The 17,474-nt window shown below is 44.8% G+C and overlaps 1 protein-coding gene across 2 annotated transcripts in view; it reads right to left on the bottom strand.

Moving 5' to 3' along the window:
* ccser1 (coiled-coil serine rich protein 1) overlaps positions 1-7,509 on the bottom strand; it is a 1,210,497-nt gene extending 1,202,988 nt beyond the window's left edge. For both annotated transcript variants that reach the window (XM_033022379.1, XM_033022389.1), the window contains exon 1: positions 7,134-7,509. The gene's annotated coding sequence lies outside the window, so the exon portion shown is untranslated. The remainder of the gene's footprint in view (positions 1-7,133) is intronic.
* Positions 7,510-17,474: the final 9,965 nt, after the last annotated feature.

Here is a 17,474-nt window from a genome sequence, read left to right as displayed (position 1 = left end):
ATGGCAGGGTGACCAAAACTGAACACCATATTCCAAATTCCAACACCTTGTACAACTGTAACATAACATCCCAACTTCTATACTCAATAGGTACGCAAAAATGCTGGAGAAACTCAGCGGGTGCAGCAGCATCTATGGAGCAAAGGAAATAGGCAACATTTTGGACCGAAACACTTCTTCAGCCCTCTCGGACACCTCCTCCTACTTACCCCTGGACCATGACCCCACTGACGAGCACCAGGCCACTATCTCTAGCACCATCACTGACTTCATCAACTCCGACTCCCTGCCCCCCCCCGAGCCTCCAACCTCATCGTTCCCCAGCCCCACACGGCCCAATTTTACCTTCTCCCCAAAATCCACAAACCTGACTGTCCCGGTAGACCCTTTGTCTCTGCCTGTTCGTGCCCTACCGAACTCATTTCCACATACCTTGACTCCATCCTATCACCCTTGGTTAAATCCCTCCCTACCCATGTTAAAATTTCACCCAGGCCTTCTATACTAAATATCGTGACTGATGAAGGCCAATGTAATAAAAGCAGTCTTAACCATCCAATCTACCTGTAATGCCACTTTCAAGGAACTATGTACCTGCACTCCAAGCTCTACCACACTCTCCAGGGCCCTGCCATTCACCGTGAAGGTCCTGTCTTGGTTTGACTTCCCAAAATACAACACCTCACACTTATCTGCAATAAACTTCATTAACTATTCCTCAACCTACTTGTCCAACCGATCAATATCCTGCTGTAATTTTTGATAACGATCTTCACGATACCATTTGCTTTAGAGTCATCGGCAAATATGCACAATTATCTTTCTTGTGGTTTGGTCTCCTGTTCTGATATTTTTGTCACAAAGGTGTGGAAAAAAAAAATCACCAAACTGCTTGGTTGTTTTCTTTGTTGTACATTTCACTTTCTAGAAATGTTACCCTATTATTCTGAAATGTCACCCAATCATTCTGAAATGTCACCTCCTTTTACTACACACAGATCATTGCTCCCATTTCAAATCTTGGCACATCTCAGTTTGAAAGAGAAAACATGGAATCCTCGCCAACCATTGATCACCCGATCACACTAGTTCTATGTTATCCCATTATCTCATCCACTCTCTACACACTTGGGGAAATTTACAGAGGCTAATCAATCTAACAATGACCTCATTGGAGACCCTCAGACTAATTTTAAAAATCGAACTTTACTGGAATTATCTTGCACTACATGTTATAAAGTACAGTTTGTGACAAAGTATAGTCTTTATTGCTGACTAGATTGTACGATACAAAAAGCTCTTCACTGCCCTCAGTACGTGACACCAATAAACTCAATTAAATATAAACACAAACATAGAAACCAGTATGTTTTTGGGATGTGGGAAGAATCCAGAGCACGTGGAGGAAACACGAGGTCATAGGGAGAACGTGCAAACTCCACACAGACAGCACCCAAAGTTAGGTTCAAACCCTAGTCTCTAGTACTATGAGGCAGCAACTCTACCAGCTGCTCCACTGCACCATCCATTGTGCTGTTGAAACCGCAAAGACCTTTTGTCCCATCTAATCATCAGATGTCAACAGTGAACCTTTGTCTCCTGCTCATTCTGTGCTCAGTCTTCTCTGAGCAAAATTCCAGACTGTAGCATGAAAAATGCCCTTCGGCCCACTGAGTCCACGCCCCAGCGATCACCCGGTACATTTAACACTATCCTACACACACTGGGGGCAATTTACTATTTTAACCATCCAATTAACCTACAAATCTTTATAGTGTGGAAGGAAACTGGAGCACCCAGCACAGTGGTGCAGCAGTAGAGTTGCTGCCTTACAGCGCCAAAGTTCCAGGTTCAATCCTGACTATGGGTGCTGTCTCTACGGAGTTTGTACGTTCACACTGTGACCTCGTAGGTTTTCTCTGGGTGTTCCAGTTTCCTCCCACACTGCAAAGTAGTACAGGTTTCTAGGTTAATTGGCTTTGGTAAAATTGTACATTGCCCCTAGTATGTAAGATAGTGCTAGTGTACAAGGGTGGTTGCCAGTCCGCACAGGATCAGTGGGCCGAAGGACCCGTTTCCGCAATGTTTCTCGAGTCAAAAGTCACATGAAGAAAATCCATGTGATCACGTGGAGAATGTACAGAGAGCACCCATAGTCAGGATTGAACCCAGGTCTCTGGCACTGCGGGGCTGCAACTCTATTGCTGCGCCAATGTGCCACCCTAAATCGGAAGATTTCTCAAGGTTTGCATGAAGGATTCGTTAACGATTGGTGTCTACAAGCAGATAATTTCTCATATCGGTTTAATACCAGTCTGTTTTTTGTTTAAATCTCCCGCAAAAGCTTCCTATTCTAATGCCCCTGTCCCACTTAGGATACCTGAATGGAAACCTCTGGAGACTTTGCGCCCCACCCAAGGTTTCCGTGCGGTTCCCGGAGGTTGCAGGTGGTTGCCGGAGGTTGCAGGTCGTGGAAGCCGGTAGGGAGACTGACAAAAACCTCCGGGAACCTCTGGGAACCGCACAGAAACCTTGGGTGGGGCGCAAAGTCTCCAGAGGTTTCCGTTCAGGTTTCCTAAGTGGGACAGGGGCTTAAGTCTCCAAAGATACATTCCCAGCACACCCTCCTAGTCCCATAACTCTTGATGCAATTCTGCACCCACTCCCACCTGTAACATAGAAACATAGAAATTAGGTGCAGGAGTAGGCCATTCGGCCCTTCGAGCCTGCACCACCATTCAATATGATCATGGCTGATCATCCAATGCAGTATCCCGTACCTGCCTTCTCTCCATACCCTCTGATCCCCTTAGCCACAAGGGCCACATCTAACTCCCTCTTAAATATAGCCAATGAACTGGCCTCGACTACCCTCTGTGGCAGAGAGTTCCAGAGATTCACCACTCTGTGTGAAAAAAGTTCTTCTCATCTCGGTTTTAAAGGATTTCCCCCTTATCCTTAAGCTGTGACCCCTTGTCCTGGACTTCCCCAACATCGGGAGCAATCTTCCTGCATCTAGCCTGTCCAACCCCTTAAGAATTTTGTAAGTTTCTATAAGATCCCCTCTCAATCTCCTAAATTCTAGAGAGTATAAACCAAGTCTATCCAGTCTTTCTTCATAAGACAGTCCTGACATCCCAGGAATCAGTCTGGTGAACCTTCTCTGCACTCCCTCTATGGCAATAATGTCCTTCCTCAGATTTGGAGACCAAAACTGTACGCAATACTCCAGGTGTGGTCTCACCAAGACCCTGTACAACTACAGTAGAACCTCCCTGCTCCTATACTCAATCCTTTTGCTATGAAAGCCAGGACTCAGGGCTGTCGAGTTGACTTAACAAGCTCTGCAGCAATTAATCATTCTAATCATCTGCTCCTAACCAGGTATTCACCGTGTTCTTGATAATTACACTGCATTACCTTCAGCTGGAAGATAATTCCAAATAATCAGTCCTCTGTGGAAACACTGCAAGAAGCTCTTATTAAAGTGCATCTTACTTGAAGATTGGGATCTTACACTCTCATCCCCCAGCATTGTTGATATATACAAGTCCCCGCTGAATAACTGCGCACATGAAAGAAAAGACAGCAGTGTCTCTCAAATGCATTAAAATACTACAGTTTAGGTTTGGTTTAGCCTAGTTTATTACCACATGTACTGAGGTACAGTGAATAACTTGGTATTGCATTTTATCCAGTCCTGCATGATTACGATCAAGCCATCCACAGTGTACAGGTAAAGGTTAAAGGGAATAACATTTAGTGCAAGATAAAGTCCTGTAAAATCCAATTAATCATAGTCCAAGGGTCTCCTATGAGGTAGATGGGAGGTCAAGACCTCTCTCTAGTTGGTTATAGGATGGTTCAGTTGCCTAGTTCACAGCACAGCTTTAAGGTGAGAAGGGCACAGTTTAAAGATGTGCAGGTCAACTTTTCTTTACAGAGGGTGGTGGCGAGTGCTTGGAACAGTCCTTTTGGATGCTCATATGGCTATGCAGGGAGAGGAGGGAAATGGATTATGGAGTTGTCCTGCGAACCGTCGTCCGTCTCCCTCTTCAGCCGTTGGGCTGTGGGGGGATGCCTCCCACAGCCCACCTTGGGCTCGGCAGCTTCTCCCTCCAAGTGGTCCCCCGACACCCGCTGTTGGAATATGGATCTGCCATGTCCCTCGGTTCCCTCGTAACTGAGAGAACAGGGGAACTTGAAACAACTCATGGGATACCTCCACCATGCATGAATGCTTCAAAATCAGTGGTCGAGTTTTATTGCCATATACTCAAGCATAGAAACATAGAAAATGGGTGCAGGAATAGGCTATTCGGCCCTTCGAGCCAGCACTGCCATTCAATATGATCATGGCTGTTCATCTAAAATCAGTACCTCTTTCCTGTTTTTCCCCCGTATCCCTTGATTTCACTCGCCCCAAGAGCAAAATGTAACTCTCTCTTGAAAATTTATGGACTACAGCTCAGCCTTTATTACCATCATCCCTTCCAAGCTGGTTACCATTGGCGCATCCCTCCGCAATTGGATCCTCGACTTCCTCATCCACAGACCACAATCTGTTCGAATTGGAGGAACAGCTTCATCCTCAGTAACAATTAGTACGGGAGCACCTCAAGGCTGCGTGCTCAGCCCCCTGCTTTACTCACTCTATACCCATGACTGCGCAGCCGGTCATAGTGTGAACTCCATCATCAAGTTCGCCGATGACACCATTGTGGTTGGATGAATCACAGATGAGGACGAGTCAGAGTATAGAAGTGAGATCGAACAACTGACCAAATGGTGCCAGCACAACAACCTGGCTCTCAACATCAGTAAGACCAAGGAACTGATTGTGGACTTTAGTTGGGGAAGGATGAGGACCCACAATCCTGTTTATGTCAACGGGACAATGGTGAAGAGGGTTAATAATCTCAAATTCCTGGGCGTGCATATATCAGAAGATCTTTCCTGGACCCAGCACACCAATGCTATTATAAAGAAGGTACATCAGCGACTCCACTTCCTGAGAAGATTACGGAGATTCGGCATGTCGAAGAGGATTCTCCTAAACTTCTACAGGTGCACGGTAGAGAGCGTTCTGACTGGTTGCACCGTGGCCTGGTTCTGCAACTTGAATGTCCAGGAGTGAAAAAGACTACAAAAAGTTGTGACCACTGCCCAGTCCATCACTGGCTTTGTCCTCCCCACCATTGAAGGGATCTATCGTAGTCGCTGCCTCAAAAAGGCAGCCAAAATCATCAAGGACCCACACCATCCTGGCCACACACTTGTCTCACCATTGCCATCAGGAAGAAGGTACAGGAGCCTGAAGACTGTAATGTTCAGGTTCAGGAACAGCTCTTCCACACAGCCATCAGGCTATTAAACACAACGAATAAGCTATGAGCTCTGAACTGCAAAAGACTATATTATTATTTGTTATTTGCACTACATTTGTTATTTATTTATTTAATTTTTTCTTTTTTCCCGCCATTATGTACAATGTTCACATATTCACATATTCTGTTGTGCTGCAGCAAGTAAGAATTTCATTGTCCCGTCCGGGACATATGACAATAAAACACTCTTGCCTCCGTTAAACATTGTAGAAACAAAGAACTGCAGATGCTGGTTAATACACAAAGGACACACATTGCTGTAGTAACTCATCAGGTCAGACAACATCTCTGGAGAACATGGTTTGGTGATGTATTGGGTGAAGACATTCTGATAGGATCTGAAGAAGGGTCACAACCTGATTTGTCCCCTATCCATGTTCTCCAGCGATGTTGCCTGACCTGCCGTGTTACTCTCGCACTTTGTGCCCTTTAATCGTTCCACCTCCCACCTTACAGCTGTGCTCTCTGATAATTGACAATCCTACCTTGGGAATGGGTCCTGACTATCTATGCCTCTCATTGTTGCATACACTTCTATCAGGTCTCCCGGCAAAAGATCAACAAGAGTGCACAATCCGCAACGTCAGGCCCTAGAGCCGAATGGAGGGGTCAACTTTGTACGGTGCCTATTTTCTTAATTTGTACACACCTTCCAAACAACGCACTCGGAGTTCAAACCATTTAAGCGACACAATGCAAGAACCCCAATGTTGATATGTTGAAGGAATCTCCGTCATACCGGTACAAGTCTCAGCTCCCCAGAAGTACAGACACTGTTGCCTCTAAACTTTATCAAGTGTTATTGCTCGAGGTTCCCCACGCTTCCGAGAACGGCTAAGCATTGCATTGGAGGCCAGTTCAATCGCTAAACCGGCGCATTTCAGAAATCAATCGCAGACACATGTTGAGTTCAGGGAAACAACATCCGATGGGACACTGCGAGCAAATCTCTCGCAGGTCTAAACGCCGCGGTTGATTCATTTGGCCGTAGAAATACATGGGAAGGCTGTTGAGTGAACGCAGTACCTTTCATCCTCTTGTGGCTGAGATTGGAAACCACACTGGGAGGAAGTAGGTAAGAACTGGCTGACCTTCGGTAGAAAATAGAAGTGCAACTTTCAATAGCAGGAAGAATCAAACCATGTTCCTTGTCTAAATGTCATCCCATTGACATTTGCAGGTAGAAGGGTTGAGCAACAACCGTTCAGCTGGAGGTGCTGAAGGCAACACATTGGTGCATTAAAGCGGGTCTCCGGCTCCCTCCGGTTGCAGGGTTTGTTAACAATAGAAAAAAGAAAGCAGGGGTATTAAACAATGTTACGTCCAATGTAACCCTGCTACCCTTTTTCTTTCTCAGTGTATGTATATATCTGTGCTATGGAGTCCCGCGCTTGCGCCTTACCCCTAGACTGGACGCAATGTGGGTGTATATGCTCCGGCTGGTGAGAGTGTGTTGCAATATTATGCTCAGCACTCAACGCTAACAGCCCGTGACACCGCCACCACCACCAAGCACAGAGCTTTGCGTCTCCGCTTGCTCCTGCTCCTGCGCCCCGCTCTCCTTGCGAGGGAGAGGGAAGGGGGAGACGAGACGCCACGGCAGTAACTGGGCCCTCTCAATGATTCAGATAAACACTCAGATGCAGTGTGGCTCTGCGCCACCTGACACTTTCAGCGCAAAGGCTAGCAGCAAGCAAAGGGGGAGAGAGCGACAAACAGACAAACGCTGGCAATTTCTCCGGTTACCTGGGTTGTCAGCTTAAGCCCGCTGCTCCTTATCCGCCTCCGTGCGCAGGTAAGTGGGATCCATGGGAGCCGGCGCCGAGAGTAGGAAGTATTTTGTTTAAATGGACGGATTTAAAGGTGAATGCCCAGTTCTTTGTACCTCGCTGACTGGCTGCAGCCTCCGCCTCCTCCTCTTCCGTGTACATTCAGTCACTGACGTGCGGCGTAGCCCGAGTGTACAGCGCTCCCACCGGGTCCTAGAGGAATCCAAGCAATTTGCACACCTATCGGGGATAGACACACACACACACACACAGTGACAGGCAGGAACACACACACACTCAGGTGCAACACACACGATGCACATAAACAAAACATCAGACACACACAAACATGGACACACTCAAGATTGCCCGCACACACACAAAAAATAGATCAAATCATATAGAAACACGCACACACACAAAACCAGATACAAATACACACCCGCACACAAGATGCTCATAAACAAAACACCAGACACACAGACAAACATAGAAACTCAAAACTACTGACATACAAACATGGAGGAAACCACATAAACGCAGACAAAAACAGACACAAACACACACACACACATACCCACTCTCTCATTCACGCACACACACATGCCCACTCTCTCATTCACACACACACACACTCATTCACACACACACACTCATTCACACCCACTCTCTCATTCACACACACACACACACTCTGTCATTCACACACACACACACATACACACACAAAACAGATACATACCACACTGACAAAACCAGATTCAAACACGCGCACAACCACACACATGGACACTCTCTCACTCTCTCTCTCACACACAAACAAAACCAAATACACACACATGCACTCACTCAAACGCTCCCACACGCATGAGCACACACACTCACACACAGGTTCAACGCACAAGGTGTACAGAAACAAAATGTTAGACACACATAAGGACACATTGAAAACTGCTTAGTTACATAAGCACACACATACCTACAAAAGCACAGGTAAAACCAGATACACACACAACATGGATTAAACCACGAAGAAACACACACAGTGCCACACACAAAATGCACGCAGCAAAATACCAGACACATAGACACACATACACACATAGACACACATACACACATAGACACACACAAAACTGCTAACACACACAAATATATAGACAAAAACAAATGTAAATGCATACACATGTAAAAACATAGGTAAAACTACACAGAGATGCACCCATACATACACCAACACATAGGCACAAACACCGAGGCAAAGCAAATATGAAACCACACACACACACCCATGCTGGATTTAAACACAAAATGCACGTAAACAAAATACCAGACACACATAAACATGCAAACATAGATACACTCAAAATTGCTGACACATACACACACACACACACTGACAAAGCAGATACACAAACAACACTCACACAGGTGAAACATACAAATTACACACCTATGACATGGTGGCACAGCGGTAGAGTTGCTGCCTTATAGCGCCAGAGACCCGGGTTCGATCCTGACCAAGGGTGCTTGTCTTCTTCTTCTTGCGTATGGCGTGCAAGTCATAAAGTTGTAGGACAACTTGTTCTATTTGATTTTATTTGAATGTGCATACCAGGTTGATTGCATTAGTTGAAACAGGGCGGACCACATGAAGGTTGCAATCTCCCACCCTTGTCTGTATGGAGTTTATACGTTCTCCCCTTGACCTGCGTGGGTTTTCTCCAGGATCTCCGGTTTCCTCCCATACTCCAAAGACGTACTGGTTTGTAGGCTAATTGGCTTGGTATAATTATAAAATTGTCCCTAGTATGTGTAAGATGGTGTTGGTGTAGAGGGCTCACTGGTCGGCACAGACTCGGTAGGCTGAAGGGCCTGCTTTCGCGCTGTATCTCTAAAACTGAAACTAAAATCACATAAACACAATATGAGACACACACACGGACAAAACCAGATACAAATACACACGTTTCACAAATACAATATAAATAGTTTCTTTATCCACCATCATTCTTTAGAAATGGTCTTAAGTCCAGGACCACCTATTCACCTTCTTTTTCATAGATAGTCCTTCCTATAATTACAGCAATTGTCATGACAATATTAAAATTGAATAAGAAACAAAGCAAGCAACACTGGAACATATTAATGGTTGTCTGATTACAGCATGGTAACAGGCCCTTCAGCCCAATGAGTCCATGCTAGTACAATGTTATCTCACTTACTCATCCACTCCCTACACACTTGGGAACATTTACAGAGACCAATTATCCTACAAACCCAAATGTCTCTGGGATGTGGGAGATAACTGGAGCACCCAGAAGAAACCCATATGGACAATGTGCAAACTCCACACAGACAGCATCCAAGGACAGGATCAAACTAGGGTCTCTGGGTGCTGTGAATCATCAGTAATGGTGGCGATAGTGGGCATTGGAGCATGGGTTAGGCTGGGGCTGGGTCTATGGGAATATTGCATGCACCAACCAAGAGTAAGGTGTTGCTCTATGGGCATTGGTGGAGCCTTATTAAGGCAGTGTGGGACTCTGGGTATGGTGGGTGGGAGTGAGCTTGAGATACAGGATTGAATGGTGTGGACCTGGAGCTCACTTCACATCCCTCTTGTCTTCCACCTGATAAAGACTTTTAAATTCCTCCTCTTTGCTTTTTGCACAGTAACAAGTTCTCAATCCCTGTCAGTAATCTTCTCTGTTCAAACTGGAAATGAAAATATTCCCTTCCTTCTCCCCATCCATCGAGTATATTGTTATACAGTGTGTAAACAGGCCCTTCGGCCCAACTTGTCCACACCAACCAACATGTCCCATCTACACCAGTCCAACCTGCCTGCGTTTGACCCACATCCCGCTAAACCTATCCTATCCATGTACCTGTTCAAATGTTTCATAAACGTTGTGATGGTATCTGTCTTAACTACCTCCTCCGGCAGCTCGTTCCATACACTCACCACCACTCCATGTGTCAAAAGGTTACTCCCTCAGGTTCCTATTAAATCATCCCCCACCCCCTCACCTAAAAAAACCTATGTTTCTCAATTCTCCTACTCTAGGCAAGGGATTATGTGCATTTACTCGAGCTATTTCTCTCATGATTTTGTACACCTCTATAAGATCACCCCTCATCCTCCTGCGTTCCCTTTCTGCCTTCTCCATGACTGAAAATTAATTTGTTTTGTCTCTCTTTCCTAGTTCTGAAGAATGTCTGGGATCTGGAAGGTTAATTATTTCTCTGTCGAGCAATTTCTGGTTTTAGTACAAATGGTGTTCTAGCTTGGTAAACGTGCGTAAAATCAATGTTTGATTTCAGAAAGACTGGATAGACTCGGCTTGTACTCGCTAGAATTTAGAAGATTGAGGGGGGGAACTTATAGAAACTTACAAAATTCTTAAGGGGTTGGACAAGCTAGATTGTTCCCGATGTTGGTGATGTCCAGAACAAGGGGTCACAGTTTAAGGATAAGGGGGAAATCCTTTAGGACCGAGATGAGAAAAACATTTTTCACACATGGAATTCTCTGCCACAGAAAGTAGTTGAGGCCAGTTCATTGGCTATCACGTTGACTGTCCATTTCTCTCTGCAGCTGCTGTCTGACTCGTTGAGTTCTTCCAGCAGCTTTTGTTTCTGGTTGTTACAGATTTCACCAACTGGGGACAGCACAGTGTTGCAGGGGTAGAGTTGCTGCCTTACAGCGCCAGACACCCAAGTTTGATCCCGACTACGGGTGCTGTCAGTATGGAGTTTGCACGTTCTCCCAGTGACCACGTGAGTTTTCTCCGGGTGCTCCTGTTTCCTCCCACACTCTAAAGACGTACCGGTTTGTTGGTTAATTAGCTTCTGTACATTGTAAATTGTCCCTAGTATGTAGGATAGTGCTAGTGTACGCAGTGATCACTGGTCGGCACGGACTCGGTGAGCCGAAGGGCCTGTTTAAACACTGGATCTCTGAAGTCCAAAAAGGACTAAAAAGCAAAGTAAACTGCGGTCTCTTGTGCCTTAAATCAAACTCTTTGGGGAAAATAATGTGATTCAGACACGAGTGATGAGTGTAGTACATGTGGAATGACGAGGTGACATTGCATGTACATTTTCCAAGGCTACATGTAAGCTCTGCTGAAGATTAACTGTCAGAGAATGATGGCTGTGATTAATTAATCTTACCACTGCTTCAAATGGGAACCAAGACAGCAAAAGGCAAATTATATGGAGCTTTGTTTCATTGTTTGACTGAAAGGTTTAATGTTACATGGCTCTGGTAAGCTTCCACAAGTTTGTCCACCCTGTGTCATTCTGCCAACTGAGGCAATGTTTACAAGTATCTCTGAAGAAAAGAGTGAAACATCTGAACAATCCAAGCTCCATCAGTGCAATAAAGATAGACACAGCAGGTCAGGCAACATCTCTAGTCGGGACCATTCTTTGGACTGGAAGGGGGGGAGAATTGGAAGCGAGAAAAGTCCAGGACAAATCAGGATCAGCAAGAGATGGCATCAGGCAGCGTGGTTCCCTGGTAAGCTCATTGTTGGCTGGGGAAGGTGTGATCTCAAGAGAGATACACTGTTGTGAATTGTGGTCCTGGCTAAACAACTAGGGAGGAGGAAGGGGGAAAGTGGTAAGAGAGTGTTAGTAGAAGTTGCTTACAATTAGAGAAGCCAACGTTCATACCGCTGGGTAGTAAGCAATATGAGGTGCTGTTCCTCCAATTTGCCTGTGGCCTCACTCTGGCAACGGAGTGCTCCAGCACTTTGTGTCTATCTTTGGTATAAACCAGCATCTGCAGTTCCTTGTTTCTCCACCGGTGAGCTAGTCGAGTTCATTGACTGTACAGTTCAGTCACCCAAATCTTCTATCTTGGAACCACTTCACCTTCATCAATACTATTATGTTCTGGTAACGCTCAGGTATTATTGAGTATGTGTGCATGTGTATAGACATGCACTGAACTTTTTTTTTTCTCCTGTTATGTACTATGTTTACATATTCTGTTGTGCTGCAGCAAGTAAGAATTTTGTTGTCCTATCCGGGACATATGACAATAAAACTCTTTACTCTTGACTATAAATAGGCTTTTAAAAAAATGTATTTGGTGTCTTTGTGGATAACAAATGATTGAGTGCATGCTCAATTTGAAAAAAGAGATTGAGCTGCCTATTTACGAACAATAACCTGACTAAATCTTGTGTTCGGAGACATAAGAAAATGCTGATGCTGGAAACCTGAACAAAACACAAACTGTTGGAGGAACTCAGTGGATCAGGCAGCATCAGTGGCGGGACAGGATAGGCAACATTTTGGTTGGGGTCCTTCTTCAGAATGGAAGAAAGGTCCTCACTCGAACCGTCATCTGTCCATGTCCCTCCACAGATGCTAATTAACCTGCTGAGTTCCTCCAACAGTTTGTTTTTGGCTCATCAATACAGCATGAAAGCAGCCCCTTCTCCCCACCATAGAAACATAGAAACATAGAAAATAGGTGCAGGAGTAGGCCATTCAGCCCTTCGAACCTGCACCGCCATTCAATATGACCATGGCTGATCATCCAACTCAGTATCCCGTACCTGCCTTCTCTCCATACCCCCTGATCCCTTTAGCCACAAGGGCCACATCTAACTCTAACATCTAACATTTTGGTAATGAACAGAGGATTGCTAATGCATACATGGAGAAGGCCCATGCTTGGAAAGAAATCAAACCAGAAGATGGGAAAGCATTGAGTAAATATGCAATATTTCTGAGAGGTTGTTGCAACTCGATGGAAAATCTCGGCCACATGGAAGAAATGAATCTTGCAAGTAATACAAGTCATCATTGGCAAGTTGCCCAGAAGACTGAGAGAAAAGTGGGAAGATAAAGCTGGTGAAATATTGGAAGAGAGGAACCAAGTAGCCAGGCTACCAGACCTGGTGAAATTCTTAGAAAGGGAAGTACGGTACATGTTAGAGCCACACTACGGGACTATTGAAGATTATAAACCAATTGCAACTAACTAAGGTTCTACCTTTACCAAAACTGAAGAAATATCAGAACCTGTGAGAAGTACATTTTTTTTTTAGGAGGGTTATGGTCTGAGTGCGGGTAGATGGGACTAGGGGAAAATAATTATTCGGCACGGACTTGTAGGGCCGAGATGGCCTGTTTCCGTGCTGTAATTGTTATATGGTTATATGGTTATAACTCCCTCTTAAATATAGCCAATGAACTGGCCTCCACTACCTTCTGTGGCAGAGAGTTCCAGAGATTCACCACTCTCTGTGTGAAAAATGTTTTTCTCATCTCGGTCCTAAAAGATTTCCCTTCAATCCTTAAGCTGTGACCCCTTGTCCTGGACTTCCCTAACATCGGGAACAATCTTCCTGCATCTAGCCTGTCCAACCCCTTAAGAATTTTGTACATTTCTATAAGATCCCCCCTCAATCTCCTAAATTCTAGCGAGTACAAGCCGTGTCTAACCAGTCTTTCTTCATATGAAAGTCCTGATATCCCAGGAATCAGTCTGGTGAACCTTCTCTGCACTCCCTCAATGGCAAGAATGTCCTTCCTCAAGTTTGGAGACCAAAACGGTACGCAATACTCCAGGTGTGGTCTCACCAAGACCCTGTACAACTGCAGTAGAACCTCCCTGCTCCTATACTCAAATATATCTTTTGCTATGAAACAAGCCAAGTACATGCTGACCATCAATCGATCACCTGGTCACTTTCATTCTATGTTATCTCACTTTTGCATTCACTTCCTACATATTTGGGGCAATTTACAGAGGCCAGCCTACAACCTACAAACCACCACGTCTTTGAGATGTGGGAGGAAGCGGGAGCGTCCGGAGGAAGCCTGCGTGGTCACAGGTGGAACGTGAAAACTGCACAGACAGCACCCGAGGTCAGGATGGAACCTGGGTCTCTGATGCTGTGAGGCAGCACCCCTACCAGCTGCACCAATGTGCTGCCCTTTAGCCCTCATGTTTATCCTTTAAATGACTAACTATGAGATTTTTGGAATGTCAAAAAACAAATAAAAATGAATGAAAACAATGTGAAAACAGTGAATTTCCCTTGTATAATATCAAATGAAGATACAACCATTATTGAACAAGATTCCTTGGCACTCCGCAACATTCTAGTCTAGGCAACACTGGAGGGTGACACAGTGGTGCAGCGATTACAGCACCAGAGACCCGAGTTCGATCCTGACCACCGGTGCTATCGGTACGGAGTTTGTACATTTTCCCTGTGACCACGTGGATTTTCTTCTGGTGCTCCGGTTTCCTCTCTCACTCCAAAGATGTACATATTTGTAGGTTAATTGGCTTCAGTAAAAATTGAAAATTGTCCCTAGTGTGCAGGATAGTGTCAGTGTACTGGGAGATCGCTGGTCGGTGTGGAATCAGTGGGACGAAGAACCTGTTTCCACACTGTATTTCGAAAGTCTAAAACTAAATTCCACTATAGTCCTATTGCATTTGTACCACATAGTTAACAAAAGTAACCATTGGCCTGTTACCTTCAAAAGATAAATGTTGGCAATTACACATTCAGCAATTTCAATGTAACAGACCAGTAAAATGGTATGAACCATATCACCAAGATTCACCTACTGATAGTATTGATAAGGATTGAAGACTGTTTGAAGAATCTAAAACTGCAGATGCAAGTCCGAAACATTAGATCTATTTCTCTTTCCACAGAAACTGCCTGACCTGCTGAGTATTTGCATAATATTTTGTTCCCTAAAGGACCTGTGACACTTACGCGGCTTTTTCGGCGATTGCCGGCACCCGTCATAGGTCGCCAAAAATTTTCAACATGTTTAAAGTTCAGCGGCGACCAGAAAGACGCTACAACTCTTTGGGTGACTAGGAGACTACTCACGACTATACAGGCGACACCCTGGCGACATGTCGCGGGGTGACGCCTGTATGGTCGTGAGTAGTCGCCCAAAGAGTCGTACCTTGTTCTGGTCGCCGCTGGATTTTCAACATGTTGAACATTTTCGGCGACCTGTAACGACCTATGACGGGTGCCGGCAGTCGTCGAAAAAGTTGCGTGAGTGGGACAGGCCCATAAATGAGCTACAGGCTTTTACAGAGCGATTTATTAAGGTTTTGATAAAACACAGATGATACCAATCTGTGTAGGAAAGAACTGCAGATGCTGGTTTAATCCGAAGGTCAACACAAAATGCTGGAGTAACTCGGCGGGACAGGCAGCATCTCTGGTGAGAAGGAATGGGTGATGTTTCAGGTCTAGACCCTTCTTCAGACTCTTGTTGATACCAATCTCCTGGGCCTGATCAGATATATCGGAGGGCACTGTGGAAGCTAGAGAAGAAATTGAAGAGCCATGGTTGAGATATATGAATCATCATCAGCCACGGGTGAGATGCAGGGAGACTGGAAGGTGGATAATGCTGTACCTCTATATAAAAGGGTCTGCAAGGAAAAGTCTGAGAACTATAGACCAGTTAGCCTGACATCTGTGGTAGGCAAGTTACTGGAGAGGATACTGAGGGATCAAATATATGTGCATTTGGATAGACAGAGGATAATTAGGGATAGTCAGCATGGTTTTGCACGTGGGAGATCATTGTTCACAAATCTTTCTTTTAAAATCTTTTTATTGTTTTTTCCCCCCAAAAAACCCAAAAATAAAACATAAAAAACAGTGCAAAAAGAATAATGATAAACATAACAATGGTATTGATACATAGGGATCAGGATTACATTAATAACAGGTATAACCTAATATGAGACCAGTGTCAAAATACACAATGAATATAGACCTCCCGGTCTCTATGTAAATATAGTTACAGTAAATCTTGTTCACAAATCTGATTGAGTTTTTTGAAGAAGTAACCAAAAAGGTTGACGTGGGCAAAGACGTTATCTATATGGACTTTAGCAATGCATTTAATAAGGTTTCGCATGGTAAGCTGCTCAGGAAGGTTAGATCGCATGGGATCCAGGGAGAGCGAGCTGACCGAATAGAGAATCAGCTCCATGGAAGGAAGAGAGTGATGATGAAGAGTTGTTCATCGGACTGGAGACTAGGGTGTAGTGATGGCGTTAGACCCATTGCTGTTTGTGATTAATATCAAAGATTTGCAGATGACTCTAACGTGGACGTTATAGTACACAGTATGGATGGTTATCAAAAATGGAACAGTTGGGCAAGTGAACTGAAGAATGGTTAATGGAGTTTAATGTGGATAGGTGTGATGTGTTGCATTTGGATGCCTTCACAGTCAATGTCAAGGCTCTGGAGATTGTTGTCAATGTCATGGCTCAGGAGAGCAGATGGATCTAGGAATACAGGTCGATAGTTCCCTGAAATGGCATGATAAGTAGATAGGGTGGTCAGGAAGGCTTTCAGTACATTAGCCTTCATCAGTCAACGTATTGAGTGGGGTGTTGCGTTGCAGTTGTACAACAATGTTGGTGAGGCCGCAATGGAGTATTGTGTTCAGGTTTGGTCACCCTGCTATAGGAAGGATGGTGCCAAGCCAAAATGAGTGCAGGGAGGATTTACGAGGATGTTGCCAGGACTCGAGGGCCTGAGCTATAGGGAGAAGTTGAGCAAGCAAGGACTTTATTCTCTGGATGCAGGATGCTGATAGGTGATCTTGTAGAGGTGTATAAGATCATGAGAGGGATGGATAAGAGTGAATGCACAGAGTCTTTTACCCAGAGTGGGGGAATCAAGAACCAAAGGACGTACATTTAAGGTGAGAGGGAAAGATTTAATTGGAACCTGACAGGTGACCTTTTTCACACTGAGGTTGGTGGGTGTATGGAACAAGCTGCCAAAGGAGGTGGTTGAGGCAGATACTATAACAAGTATATGTTTAGACAGGTACATGGATAGGAGCGGTTTAGAGGGATATTGGTCAAACACAGGCAGGGGAATCGAGGTTCAATATGGTATCTTGGTTGGCACGGACAAGCTGTGCCAAAGGGCCTGTTTCCGTGATGTATGACTCTATAACTCTATGTAACACATGTTTATGCACATTGACCACTCCACCCACAGTGAAACGTTGCGTGGAGTGTTACCCACATGTTGTCGTTAGTTCAGATAGACGAGAGGCAAGATAGAGAGCCAGAACCTTTTTCCCAGGAAGGAAATGTCAAAGACTAGTTTTAAGTTGAACAGAGCAAACTTTACAGGAGATATTCAGTGCAAGTTTTTTCACACAGATGCTGGAGGGTTTTGGAACGCTCTGCCAGGGATTGTAGTGGAGGCAGATACGATAGGGATGTTTAAGAGGCTTTCAGATATGCACATGGATATGCCAGGAATTGAGGGGA

Source organism: Amblyraja radiata, chromosome 1, assembly GCF_010909765.2.
Source record: "Amblyraja radiata isolate CabotCenter1 chromosome 1, sAmbRad1.1.pri, whole genome shotgun sequence".
Lineage (NCBI taxonomy): Eukaryota > Metazoa > Chordata > Chondrichthyes > Rajiformes > Rajidae > Amblyraja > Amblyraja radiata.
Note: the sequence above shows the minus strand (reverse complement) of the source record. Positions and strands in the feature narration are given on the sequence as shown.